The sequence below is a fragment of the Wyeomyia smithii genome, chromosome 3 (assembly GCF_029784165.1).
Source record: "Wyeomyia smithii strain HCP4-BCI-WySm-NY-G18 chromosome 3, ASM2978416v1, whole genome shotgun sequence".
Taxonomy (NCBI): Eukaryota; Metazoa; Arthropoda; class Insecta; order Diptera; family Culicidae; genus Wyeomyia; species Wyeomyia smithii.
Genome location: NC_073696.1, coordinates 206313814 through 206329351, shown reverse-complemented (window position 1 = coordinate 206329351; position 15538 = coordinate 206313814). Strand labels below are relative to the sequence as shown.

Below are 15538 nucleotides of genomic sequence, written 5' to 3'. Positions count from 1 at the left end.
ACGCACAAGCACACAAGCGAGCATACGCTCAGACCTTCTACAAGACATGAAACTCTTTTAAACTAATTTGCTTTGTCAGATTAAATGAAATCAAATTAAAATGAATAATGCAAAATGACATGTTTTGCTGCTCGCTTACTTTTGGAAGGGATGCTGTCACAGGTTGTTGTACGCCGCGGCAGTGGGAATCACATAAAAAAACAAATCCAACCGCGCCGTCATGATTGCGGACGTCAACATTCTGACAGAGCGCGCCACACATAGTATGAAGTTATAAAAATGCCATTCTTCCTCCTATTCTCTCCGTTCCGTGTCGCCACGCCAGCATCAAAATCTCAGCGAACATCAGTGAACAAATTCTTAACAGCAACAATTCAAACCGTTTCAAATTATGCATACGAAACACGTTGGAAATTTCATGCACAAGTCAGGCAACCAATGAAACAGAACAGTATCGAAGAAGGAGAAAGAAAGATAAACATCAGCACCGGCAGCGGAGACAGCCGGGAAAGAAGTGGCTCTAAATCAAGATTCTAGATACAATCATAAAAACAATAAACATAATCATAATGTCACCACCAGCAACCAAAGCGTAAGGACCCTGGCGTACACAGAAGTAGAAGGATAATAACTCTCGGACCGCGATAAATTGGCTGTGTATGCGTTTGTTTGAGCGCAAAATTGTAGCAAAGCTGGTTGAAGCGAGTGAGTGGATGTTACTCTATGCGGTTATTTTAATATTTTACTAGGATACGTTCTGCGAAAATGAAAAGGGAACAACCATAGATACTAAATCAGATTTCAAACGGAAAAAACCATTCAACCACGTAATAGATTGCAATTATCTGTGTGTCGTTGGATAGATATTAAGTAAAACATTTTTTTAATATATTGTTATAACATCCTTTCACTGCCCTGCAGTGGGAATAACTGAAACATCTGAAAGTCGAATATCCACGACAATAGTTAGGCCTTTACTGTTTAGATCTGAAAGATGGCTCCAAGGTCTCTAGCTAGGATTAGTTACTGGAAAATTATATCAGTTAGGAACATTGTTGTTGTTATAGCTTCAAATCCATAAAAATGCTGAAGTCCATTAATTATCCACTCCACGAAAACTGAACCGACTCCATAATGCAAACCGATAGGCCTCGCATGCTCACCAGCCATTCGTTCAATTCTTCTACCTCCCCCTAATTTGATGAATCAGAATGATATTAATTTCAACTCGCTGCAACATCTGCAACGAGTCCGGGAGATCGACACGAAGCGGCTTCGCAGAGGCCAGCCATTCACATTTCAATGATTAGTTTTGGCACGCTTGGCGAGCGAACTGCGCTCAGGAAGCAGCAGGACACACCTTGGGCCTCCGCTTTGCTCCCAATTGGCTGAGCGGGCGATGAATTCACGCGTGACTGTTGGCATACCAATCTCTCGCCGTACAAGCAATCAACGTGTTTGACAGCATTATTACACAGCTACACGAAATTTGATCGTCACACGCCAATCATAATTCCCTCCATCCGCACTGCCTTCCGTTCACCCGTTGGCATTGTCGGTGGTCAAACTTCGTTTTCCCCCGAAAACCCGAAACGTCCCAAACTGTCTTGGCGCACCGCGTGATGTGGCCTCCGCAAAGAGCGCTGTGTAACCAAATGCCTGCGTTTGTGTCATCTTTTGCAGCTGGAAGTTTATCATGAAAAGTTAGATTATTCCTTGCCTGAGAAATGCTGTCGTATCGCATTCCATGTTGAATTGCGACAGGGGAAACAAGGGGGAAATCATTCAGCGTTATGTACTAGAAAACTCTTGCCGGTTTGGTTAGAAATGGAGAAAGAAACATCCGAACAATTTCTGCTGCAATCAATTCCCGTGTGATAGCTTTTTTGTCTCGTTTTCAAAATAAACCGAAAGCGGATACAATGCCGCGAACGCGGTGATGGTTGTATGCCAAATAATGAACCCTGTACCCAGATCGAGGGCCAGAGTACAAGATTTACCGACAGAATTTTTCAATTTTGTCTGAATCATTTCGGAAGTTTCTATGCTAATTGCGAATTTGTTTTTAATCCTTGGGCAAGGTAAACCCGCAGACAGACGTCCAATCTGAGTTCCAAACTTGTGTAAAGAGCAACTAGGGTTTACAATCCCGAAAACAGACATATTGATTCCCGGGATCCCAATATTGCCGAGTTCCTCGAAAAATTTCGATAGATTTACTATAGGTTCTAATACAATATGTATTGCAATACCCTATCAAAACACGAAATAAACATCGTCAAAATGTAAAGCACCACTAAAGGGGGTATTAAGTACATAAAGCAAATATTTGCTTGAAATGAAATGATATCAAGTTATTTGCTTCAATTATTTGTCACAAATAAAGCTTGATCCATTCAATATTTGGTCGCATAAAATGGGACATATCTTCGTCAAAAAAACACGAAGCATAAAGATATCATCTTGCAGCAAATTTATTGACCTTTGAAGGAAAAATACAGAAAAACAAATCGTTTTATACCCATCATATTCTGCACAGTCGAACTGTCAACTCGATCCGCCATTTTCTTCCACCATTTAATTCAATTCAATTTTATTTCAGGTTATTACATAATGATATAACAATTTCGAACTTACCCTACTTAACTTAGAGTTCTTTTAAAAGGATTGCTCTAGCTTAAGACTAAGTGTTATTTGATATTACTGTTTTTATTGGATGGTTTCATGATTTTATCAGAGACTGTTAATGAAACATGAAATTTCTAACATTGCCCTTGATGAGAATTTTCAATTGCCGCTTGAAAGCATTAATTGAGGAAGCTCCTTTCAAGATATCAGGCAATCCATTATAGACTAAAGGTCCTACGTTCGAAAATCTTCGTTTACCTATTTCTGTTCTAAATCCTATTATTTGTATATGATGAGCATGTCTTGTTCTATGGTGGTGAAAAGCACTTGAAAATGTCCAATTATGATGCAGGTCCACTTCATGGGTTATTTTGTACATCAGAACACTTACTTGGAATTTGTGTAACCCTTTTATAGGCAGAACATTATGTTCACGCAATTTGTAGAGATCCTCTCTAAATATTGCCTTAAGACATCGGTTTTGTTGGACTTGCATTGGCTTTAGGTATTCGTTTCTACTAGTTCACCAGCAGCAATTCCATACTGGTACCGGCTTTGTATAAATGCAAAGTATATCTTCATTAGTACGTTCATTGGGAGAAATTTAGCTAGCTTCCAGAGAATGCCACTCAGCGATGAACATTTGGAGACAACCTCACGTATGTGTATGTCCCAGCTTAAACAGTTATCTATGTACACACATAGGTATTCAAAAGAAGCCACTTCTTCTATCACTTCACCATTAACTACTAGCTATTGATGCGTTGATCTTTCGTGCTTAAGTGTACTGAAGATCATCATTTTGGTTTTACTTAAATTGAGAGCCAGCAGGTTGTTCTCCAAGTACGCAACTACTCGTTGTAGATCTTGTGTCATATCGGATATCACATGTCCTGCAGTTGGTCCAGCGTACGAAATTGAGTGTCATCAGCAAACAAGCGAGCGGTTCCGTTCAACTTGAGTTCTGCAATATCGTTCACATAAACGAGGAAGAACAGAGGTCCAATGTTGCTACCTTGAGGGACACCACAGCTGACATCACGGAAGTCGCTTTTACCACCAGGGATTACTACTTGTTGTTGACGGTTCGACAAGTAGCTACGAATTAATTCATTTGGAAGACCTCGTACCCCGTACGCCTCCAGCTTCTTTAATAACATATCATGATTGATGGTGTCAAAAGCTTTAGACAAATCTAGGAAAACTACGCCACTACATTTTTTCGATCAACTGCTCCTGAGATGTCATCCATCAATTCTAGTATCGCAACTTCTGTTGATGCTCCATGTCTAAAACCAAACTGGTGTTGGTATAGGTTTCCAGTACTTTTGAGGAAGTTGATCAGTCGCGTGTGAAAAAGTTTTTCGAATACTTGCTCTTGATTATCGCCCAATACTTTTCAATTGGACGACAATCAGGACAATTTGATTTGATGGGTTGATAACTTTTTCGATGATATCAATTCCATTCTCCTTGTACCAATTCACGACTTCCCGGTTGTAGTGGCAACTGGCCAAGTCAGACCAGAACTTCACCGGACCGTAATGTGATTGGAAGAACGGTAAATCCGTTCCTGGAGGCACTGTTCTTTGCACAACAGGCCATTCATGATTGATCCGGTGATAAAAACCTTGGCTTTTTTGCCACAGCTGCTGATTCTTTGCCACACCATCAGCTTCTGAGCGAACTTGTCAGCAAACACGAATTGAAACCGCTTGACGACATCATTCTTGCGCTAGGGTATATAGAAATTTTGTCCTGGGAGCTGCGCAATTTATTTTTACATATTTCTCATCGTTAAAATGCACCCGTCGAACTTGGTCAAGACTTTCTCATACAGCATCCTAGCGCAGCCTTTTGTAACGAGATTCTGCTATGGTTCCTGTTGGAATACTTGCTGTCGTGGACAGATCACAGGCCTTCAGGCCGACAGATTCGTCGAACAGTGCTGTACGGTGCCGAGAACTTTTCAGCCAAATCGCACAGGGTGATCCCAGGGTTCGTCCGAACTGCTCTGCAGACTTTCAATCGTAGCTGCTTGTCAATCATTCCACTTCTGCGGTTCCTGCGATCCAGCATTAGAGTTTTATTAAATCGTTTCAATGATCAGCGCGATCCAGCGTTAGAGTTTCATTGAATCGGTCCAGCAAACAAACCTTTCTCATCGCTGCGCTGTCATTGGTTTCTAGTCACCGCCACTAGAGGCGCCACAATAAATAGAAAGCTGCGACTAAATATTAAGTGGATCTAACTTTATTTTCTGTCTTATTTAATAAAACTCAAAAAAACACTAACTCAGGTCGTAGGCATTTTATAAGAGCATTATTAATGCTCTAAATCTGACTTATTTTGAGTCGTATTGATCTGATTATTTTGTATTCTATCGTTTCTTTCCGGTTTATCTTGGTTTTTCACAGAAATAACGTTCCAGTTAATCAATCAAAAATCCTACTCTCAAATCAATGGTGATACCTACTCCAAAAAGGTTTGAAATATTGTTCTGCCAATGAAAACTAGATTTGCTACGTAGTTTTTCCATAAATGAAAATAATTCGCATTGTGTAATGGCATAGCAAATATATTTGAAAAAAAAAACACGCTTTGCTACACTAAACTCTACACGTTTGACAGTACGCAACAAATCAGGGCTTTATTTAAAAATAAAGCCCCGAGGCAGACGCCCAGCAAAAGTTTCATATACTCTTCACTCATTAAACATAGAAAGAGATAGCATGTTGCCATCCCCTTGAGGGCTGCGCAGGTACACTGCCTACACTGCCCAAGAGTGTGGTACCATTCGAGTAGTTCATTTTGTACCAACTTTTTTGGAAAATTTCTTCCTGAGTGTTACGTATGTCTTATGTATATGGTGTAATAGCATGTTAGCCCAAGGAAATATTTTGCCCAAAAAAGTATGAGTATTCTCGTCAACATACTGAAAGAATTGAACACTCCAGTTCCAAATAAATTGTAACAAGAGCTGGAATCAGTGATTTGGAAGTATACTAGAAATCGAACACCAACGATTGTTATCAAAAATTTGTCTGCGGTTCTGAAGTGATTGTTTGACGACATGAAGACCCTGAAACCTCCTCTTCTGCGAATATTTGCAACAAAAATCAATTACGAATTTCTGATGTGGACTTGAATATGTTTTTTCAATTCGTTTTTCATGCGAATTTATAATGAAATTGTTAACGATTTTTTTTGTTACATTTTATTAATGAGAGACTGCTCTACCACATACATAAGACATACGTAACACTGGCGTTTTTTTTGGTACACGTTGCTCCACAGTACCCCTTACTCCGTCATATCAAACTACTCGACAAATAATGAACAAAATGAATTTTCTTTTTCTCGACTTTATCGAGCCCCAAAGAAAATCCCATAAGGAACTGTCAAAAAGTTAACTACAAAATCAATGCAGCATTTTTCGAGTAGGAACGAGACAAATGCAGGGCTGCGCAGGTACACTGTCTTCAAAAAAAAACTCAAACAGTGATTTTATTCAGAGTGTGGTACCATTAGAGTAGTTCATTTTGTGCCAACTTTTTTGGAAGATTTCTTCCTGAGTGTTACGTATGTTTTACACTCAAAATATTTTTCACATTACATATCAAAATATTTTTTATACATAACATCTACGTGAAAATCACATGCATACTATGTTTTATCACGTAGCATCTACGTGAACATGGCAACGTGAAACCGGATGTCATTAGAAAAAGTACTGCGTGAACTCTCTGTGCGAAAATATATAGAAATCAAAATGGCGAAGGTGTTGTCTGATTCAGCCTTTGAACATAAAATAGAATTTCCCGATGGCTTGCCAATAAGTGAGCTTTTGAAAAACCAGAAGAATTTGACATCTAGTCTTGAGTCTACGGATTTCATACAGACTTAGTTCAATATCGAGGAGTTACCTGAGCATAAACAGTTGAAGCTAACAGTGAATGTCGTCGCCAAATATCGTAATATTTATCAGTTTTCATGTTGTTTAATTCATTTACGAATTGACGATTATTCATGCCCGTGCGATTCATCAAATAACATATTTCGATGATTTCTGAAAATTATATTCTGTCTCTTAAGAATTGGAGGAATCATATTTAAAAAAAAACGTTGTATGAAACGTAGCAGCTATCAGATAATCAAATGCTTATACTTTACCGGTAGTTTAATTTTACGTGATACTCACATGAAACGCATGTGTTTGTTGAATAAGATTCACAGGATAAATCATCCCACCAATTCATGATGAACTCAAATGACAAACCCGTAAAACCTACATGAAAATGACAGTGGAAAATATTCACATAACTTTTCCGGTAATTATAACGTGAAATATATTTTGAGTGTATGTATATGGCTCTACTCCAACACAGTATCGAGGACAACCATTCATTCAAGTTGAATGAGGTGTGTATCCTGGATGAACATTGGCGAAAACCAGCGATGAACGTGTTGGAAATGTGCCACGTTATCACAAACGACCATACAGTGAACAAACGCAGCGATGTTGAAGGCCTGAGCTCAACATATACAGCAATCATGCAACACGTCAAGCGGAATACAGAAATAAACAACAGTAAACGTCAACGGTTGCTGACAGCTTCCACCGACTGTCACACAGCATAACTTGTGCGCAATAGAGTTTGCATGCAAGTTTCTGGTTACGGAAAAATGCTTAGTATGATTGAGAGTGCTACGAGTTTCGCTTCATTAAAGGGACTAGTACTAATTTTCATAATGTAAGAAGTTAAAATTGTATTTGATATCTTGTTTAGCTAATTTAATGATAGTTGCGATATCTTGTTAGGTTGATAATTATCTGTTTTTGACAATTAATGCGCTAACCGAAGAGCCACTTTACAGGAGAATGGTCCTCTTGGCAAAGCTTGAAAATCTTACATTCAATAGTTTGCACTCTCTTTCACCGTTTCCAGTGAAATTGAATTGAATCTAGTTACCCTTACCCCAAATTTAACGATTCACTGATTCGGCTTGTGTAATTTTTTGTCACGCTTTGCCATTCATTCGTTCACGAAAGAAATGAATGTTACTAAACTTATAGCGCTCATTTAGCTTCGTCGGGCTACAGTAAGCATTGGAAGCTGTACAGGAAGAAACATGATTCTTTAAATTAGTGTTATTATAGAACCATTTCACGAGAAATCAATGGCTAAAATATATTTTAACCCCAGGAGTTAGAAAATCACTATCAAGCCAACGAATTGATAAAATTTTGAACAGAGACTTCCATCAAGCAATCGCAAAGTAGTTGATATTTGTACGGACGAGAGATCCACATCGCTATCGTCACGGTAAAAAGTTTTTGTCAGAGCATGCTGTATGATAGCATAGAATAAAATAGGTGAAAATATTGTACACTGAATGCTCCTATTATTCACACAGTTCTGTCACGTTTCCCAAACTCTGCCTCTTGGTAATGATATATTATGTATATAATTCATGTAACTGTTTCTAAAAAAATTTTTTGATCTCAATTCACTTGTAGAGCCTTGATAAAGAATATAGATTACTCGAAACGTCGGTTTAAGAGAAAACTATCGTTTTCTTTTCACATTTTAAAGACTGGAAGAAACTTCTCTGAGTAAACCAACAGTCAATAAAAAGTATAGTGCATTTTAATAATAAACTTTATTCGAAATCTCATTTCCAGGTCCCGGTAATTCCCCGGAAATTAGATTTTTCATTACCCGGGAAATCAACTTCCGGAAATATTGCAAACCCTAAGCGGACTTTCCGGAGCTTACTTCTTTCGGGATAGTATTTTTCCCGTTCAAAACTTGTCGTGTTACGTCATTGGACAGTACGCAAACTTAATTTATAGAAATCCAGTTTATACAGCAAATCTCGGGAGTAATAAATATTCAGCAAATTTAAAACGGTAAAAATCAAACGAACATGTTTCCACAGCGACTAACGGATGACTTGACTTTTTTACGAATAATGAAAAACGACGGCAGAGAGAATGAACATTGCAATACAGTGAAATATTTCCTTGTCATGGTAACACTAACGTTTATGGTGGCTATTTTTCGCTTTCATGCAAGAGCGCTGAACATCATCAACCTTGGCTGAGAGTAAGTAGCCATTTATTCGAGAGTAGTAAGGGGCCACCCACATACCACGTGGACAGATTTTTAACGATTTTGCCCCCCCCTCCCCCTCCGTGGACAACTGCCCATATAAATTCTGAAAAAATTGTATGGACCGTGAACATTAGCCAAACCCCCCCCCCCCCGCCTCCATAGCTGTCCACGTGGTATGTGGATGGCCCCTAATGAGTTGGAATGAAATGTTATTGGAGAGTATGTTTTTATTAAACTTATTTGTGCTTGCATGATGATCAAATTTGAAACAGTGAAAAATGTGGCCATTTCCAACGAAACTATTTTCTCGTGTCGCGTTTTCACCTCCTCTTAAATAAATCCAGAACAAAGTGTCGTAGCATTTACATCGTTGAATTGTGAGACATGAAATATATCGATATGTTGAGTGGTTTTTATTTGTCATGGTAGGAACTGGGTATTACACCCAAGCATCGATTCATATTATGCCTGCTTGGATCACCCACTGTGATCAGAAATATTATTCTCGTGTGGTATCGCCCGAGTGTCCGCACTTCTATCATTAGCAGAGATCTTCCATCTGGGAATCATGATGAAGTAAATATTTGCAAATTTGATTTTGGAAATTTGAACGACTACGATCTGAAAAAAACGTTATTTAGAAAAAAAACATACCTAAAACCCATTTTTCTGGAAAATTCAGCTCTAAAAATACAAAAATTCTTAAATCTGTAAAACACTGCTCTGTAGATATTAAATTATATTAGCATTATTCTGAAGGAAAATATGAAATATTACAAATTGATGTTGCACAACATCAGTAGAAGAGTGATATAGTTGACCCAAAACCCTCAATAAGTTGCTGCAAACAATGAATCCATCGGTAAACTTCCAATATAACAAAAAGTACTTCAAAATGCACTCTTCTTCTGCAGCAGTCTTTATGAAACAAAACAACTGCAAATGAACAAATTTCAAGGACAAGGAAATTAATACCCTCTTCAGGCACTCACATAACGTTCTGCAGCAGCGCACTAAATGAAAGTATACCAGAGGAAACGTCGCTCCACACAGACAATACCACACACACCCAGGTGAGGTATGTGGTTTCTGCCGTGCAGCATCCGCGGATCAAATTGTCCTTCTGCCGGTGCATGATATGTTTTGACATCGTTTGTCTAAACATTTTGACAGTACCTGCACGAAGACGGTACCGACCGTGCATTGGCCTCTGCGTACCTACATACGGCGCGGTTGAGCACGCAAACACACACACACACCGGAGAAGAAAAAGCCGCCATCCGTCTGTCAAATGTGTGTCGTCGGCTTTTGTTGTCACCTCAGCTCAACATCCTGTGCAAGATTTTCTGTTGAAATTGGATTACCTTTGAACGCACCGGGGGTAAGTGGAGATATTGTCGGCCCATCAAGCAGAATGGTCAACATACTTCAATCGTTCAAATCAGTCCCCGATGCAAGCAAAAGCATGCAATAATTGAAGCTGGTATTGAAGGAAAATTAAACAACACTTCAAAACAGAATGCTCCCGGAAATGGGTCCTCCTACCTGTTTACACACCTACCTACGTACAACAGCACTACTGTGCTATCTGCGTGAGCGGTCGGTCGGTACGCGACAGGAAATTAATCTCATTCAATTGCTCTCGATTTCATTCAGATCGGTGATGGAGGGATTTGTTCAGGTCTCAGCATCAGGGATGCATAAACAATCATAGACATAGAGTGCCGTACAGATGTCGGTACGAACAATCAGGTGTTGTGTTGGGCATGACATGAATACGATGAATCCAACGAAAGTGACATTGTCAGGTATAAATCGAACAGGCTTTATATAATTCTAGTCTGGAAGGCTAGGAGTGGTGTTTGTGAACTTCAAACCGAATACATGTAGGTACCTCTGCGTGGTTGCTTGCATCAAAATTCTAAAATTGAAGTGTAAAAGTGTTGAAATGAATGGTTTCATCGTTTCTTGAACAGAGCAATTATCACTTCAAACAATACAGAACAATCTCTTTCCGGCATCTCTCGAGTATGTGACTGTACATGACCCACCCAAGTCAACGCACCCGTACTAACGGCAATAGAAGGACCCTTCAAACTATAATACATGCCGGATAGTTGCTACAATCGCGTATCAAATAAAACATGTTTTATAACCATTTTGACGTCAAGTTGTTACAAGTCAGACCGCTACATTCCAACGCTCGTTTCCATTCACACCGGTGACTTCGGATGCGGCTCATCGCCAAGCTGAATTAATCATATTTACCGAGCAACACGAAAAACTCAAAACTTTCGTCTACAACCACTCGATGCTAGTAGTGCTTTCTGAACAGAGAGCTAGCGATAATATTTGACTTTGTCCATCCGCATAATGGCCCCGTTGAGGGGTGTAAATACTCGAAACATTTGTGAACATACTTGCAGCACACCGCACGGACCGCCGAGAGCGACCGCGCAGAAAGGTTCGGAAGGGAGGGCACCGTCGAGCGAAATGAAATCCCATTCGGCACCGGAGACCATGACGCGGAATCACATCCATCCCCGCGTATTAACCAGGAAGAAACATCATATAGCAGAAAGAAGGTGCGGGAAGGCCGAGGTCCAGTCCGGGACCACTATTTGGGTGGTATTTCTGCCGTCGCCTGGGTGCGCTTCGGTCCCATAGAGTTGATACCCCGCCACCTGCGCCGCCACTTGATTGTAACTGACCCGTCTGTTTTCCCCGGGACGCCTCGACTGTTTGCGCTTATAGTACGGTGTATCTCTTTACGTGTATTTATTTTGTTATTTTGATACTTTGGTTATTCAAACGGGTTGTTGTTGTTCGCTCAAGTGATGTTTGATCATCATGATCTTTCTAAAGCTCTACCTTTTGTGTACTCTTCTATTTACACGAAACCCGCCCGGCTGCCAGTTTCGTTTAGTTATTCCCATCCTTCAAGTTGGTTGTTGCTGAAGACTGAAGTGTGTACCCACTTCAACAACTGACTGTGCTTTCTTTTCCATTGTTCAAACCCTGGTGGTACCCCCACACACTGTGGCGACCGTCAAGTGCTTGTTTCAGCATTGTTAACCTACATGTATCCGCCTTGGCCTTCCGTACCGAATATAATGTGAACGCGTTGTAGAATAGAGACAGCGAACTCATTGTCTGTGCTTTATTTTGATTTGCTCGCTCCTCCCGCGAACAAACTCCGGTCCCGGCCAGAAATTATCTGACGTTGCTGTAGTGCTTTTGCATATTAACTACATATTCTATTAGAGTACACAACCGTGAGCTAGTGTGGTTGTCTGTTGTTGTTCTTCCAACAACGCTCGGTCGCCCTTCGTCGGCAAGCGGAAGGGGTAAATTTTCATTAGGGGTGTAGAATATACTTCTATTTATGCTTCATAAATACGGCCCGCGGAGAGTGTCACAGGTTTGTACACACAGGGTCGGGCAAAGTAAATGCGATAAACCTTCTCAGGAAGGGCATCAGAAGACAGCAATATTTATTTAACCCAGGCAGCGATGCATTGGAAATGAAAAAGAGATCCTTTTTTCTCTGAAAAATAATTCATCTTTACCTCATGAATGTTGCTGTGCACAATAAAGGACTTTTGTTCCAATAGAGAATGAGAATTTTTCTAAAGTTGTACGGGCAAGAAAAATACACTAGGGTCATTTTTTACGCGGGGGATGCATTTCCGATTTGTACAGGATCGTGTATAACCCTTTTCGACCAAGCCGACAAAATTGTGTAGGTAGAAGGTGACTAAAACAAAACCTTCTCGCTTCCTTTTTGAACAAAAAATTCATTGTTTTGTCGCTCGCAACGCTGGTGTCAACAAGTGCTAATAAAACAATCGGATCGAACAGGCGTGTTTTTCTAGGAATTATTTCGATTTAGGTTTTGTTACTATTTAAATAGACTTTTTTGAGTTATAAATATAACGAAGAAAACCGCCTGAAATGTTTGAGCCTTTTTGATTATGCATTTGTTATAGTAAAAAATATTGTAGAACATTGAAAAATGGTTGAAAATCAATACTAGATGTTATATTGAAACAATTGATTTTAAGTGGCTATCTGTAGAAAACTCCACATAAGTCTATTTAAATAGGCTTTCGACAAAGTTGTTTTTTAGAATGTGCTACAACTTTGTCAAACAAAGTGAATTGTTATATACACAACTTAAGAGAGTAAAATTCGTTTCTCACTGTTAAATGAGTCAATCATAAAATTGCAACTTCTATAAAATGGAGAATAATTAATGGATCAACTTTGCTGAAGGCACTACAGCTCTAAAATTAACTTTTTTGAGTCAAAATAATTTCGATCACGTATTTGCAGCTTTGGAGACAGTGTGCAGTGCTGATAAATCTCATTTTCACTAGCAAAATTCTACTACAATTGAACTACGCCCAATCACTAAGGTCTCCTTTACGCGGATTTTGGAATCTACGCGTTTTTTTCAGGTGGATTTCGAAGTTTACGCGGGTTTTTTTTACACGGATTTTCCGGAAATTCTTTTTTCGCGATATGTTCTTATTAGTTTTTCATTTACAAAATCGTTTCAAATCGTTTATTCAGAGCGTCAGATGAGTTTACCTAATCCAATTCACTAATTTGGCTTAACCTTTTTTATATTTTTTCTTGTTTTCAGTCGATTCGCATTAACAATAACACTGCTATTCATTCTTTTTTGAAGCAATTTAGCAGAAATATTTTGGTGGATTTCCTAACTTACGCATTTTTTTACGCGCTACATATTTTCCGCGTAAGAAGAGAAGACTGTGGTATACTCGAATTTCATCCTTGTAACGAGCTGTTATACATTGATGAAATATTTCACGCACATCCTTCACGTTCACGCAAGAAAATTTCCTCACGGTCCCTTTAGTAAAGTGAAAATGAGAAACAAACAGCAAGCGTTATCAACATGAAACGCCAGAATTGATCCAAGACCGGACTTTCCGGTGCCAGTTTTTGACGTTGACTAACGTCTATATCGAAGTTAGGCCCCTGAATTTAAAAATCTAGTAATTCAACCAGGGAAAACCAGAGAAAAGTGGTCAGGTTTTGAGCGCTTATTTTGCAGTCATCTATAATCAGGTTTTCGAGGTTTTGGCATCAATCGATCAGAAATTCTTTTACGGTTAAATTTATGTAACAAAAACAAACTATTGTTTGAGATACACTATTGAAAAATTGGTAATTAATATCGATTGTCTAAATCATACCGCGCAGCCAATCACTACCTCTCTTCCCAAGCACAGTCGACACTAACGGATACAATCGATCTGACTTTGTTGTTATTGTTGTTGTCACTTTCTGTTTCCGATGTTTATGCTGCTGCTAGCGGAAAAAACCTTGCAAATATGCATCTTTTTGTTGGCGTTAATTTTACGACAGCGGCCGGCGCCCCATCATTCTGATTCCAAAACCGCACCAGTGACATGCGGACGCTAGGTGATAGCAGCTGAAAGGAGGAAATACAATATAGTACCGGTCATCTCGTGCCGGTTTCACCCGTAATGCTGGTGGCTTTAGTAGTAAATGGCTACTGCAAAACACTTAAATGGCTGGAATTCTGGACGGACTAACCAGGAAACTATAATCGGTAACTGGCACCTTTTGGTGCCTCTAAATTTTGTTACAGAAGCGGCAAATTGAATTTTCTGTTTTACCAAATGATGCTGCTAGCGGAAAAAACCTTGCAAAAATGCATGTTTGTGTTGGTGTTAATATTGTGACAGCGGCCGGCGCAGCTTTCAAGAAACATTTGTCTCTTCCATTTCATAATTTGCGTAGCCCATCCCTCTTTTAATTTATCTGACGAAGCCTTGGTATAAAACGTACCGTTCGAACATTTCACCCCATCAGTTTCATTACTAAACCGTACCGGCTACATACGGACGCTATCTTGAAAGAATTCTAAACGGACTGACCAAAAACATGGATATATTCGGCACCTGGCCCCTTTTGGTGCCTCGAAATTTTGTTACAGAAGCGGCTAATTGAATTTTCTGTTTTATTACAAAATGCTGCTGCTAGCGGAAAAAACCTTGCAAATATGCATCTTTTTGTTGGTGTTAATTTTACGACAGCGGCCGGCGCCCCATCATTCTGATTCCAAAACCGCACCAGTGACATGCGGACGCTAGGTGATAGCAGCTGAAAGGAGGAAATACAATATAGTACCGGTCATCTCGTGCCGGTTTCACCCGTAATGCTGGTGGCTTTAGTAGTAAATGGCTACTGCAAAACACTTAAATGGCTGGAATTCTGGACGGACTAACCAGGAAACTATAATCGGTAACTGGCACCTTTTGGTGCCTCTAAATTTTGTTACAGAAGCGGCAAATTGAATTTTCTGTTTTACCAAATGATGCTGCTAGCGGAAAAAACCTTGCAAAAATGCATGTTTGTGTTGGTGTTAATATTGTGACAGCGGCCGGCGCAGCTTTCAAGAAACATTTGTCTCTTCCATTTCATAATTTGCGTAGCCCATCCCTCTTTTAATTTATCTGACGAAGCCTTGGTATAAAACGTACCGTTCGAACATTTCACCCCATCAGTTTCATTACTAAACCGTACCGGCTACATACGGACGCTATCTTGAAAGAATTCTAAACGGACTGACCAAAAACATCGATATATTCGGCACCTGGCCCCTTTTGGTGCCTCGAAATTTTGTTACAGAAGCGGCTAATTGAATTTTCTGTTTTATTACAAAATGCTGCTGCTAGCGGAAAAAACCTTGCAAATATGCATCTTTTTGTTGGTGTTAATTTTACGACAGCGGC

General features: G+C 39.5%; 1 protein-coding gene across 2 annotated transcripts in view; it reads left to right on the top strand.

Moving 5' to 3' along the window:
* LOC129729988 (transcription factor mef2A) overlaps positions 1–15538 on the top strand; it is a 282838-nt gene that overhangs the window by 252313 nt on the left and 14987 nt on the right. The window lies entirely within an intron of this gene.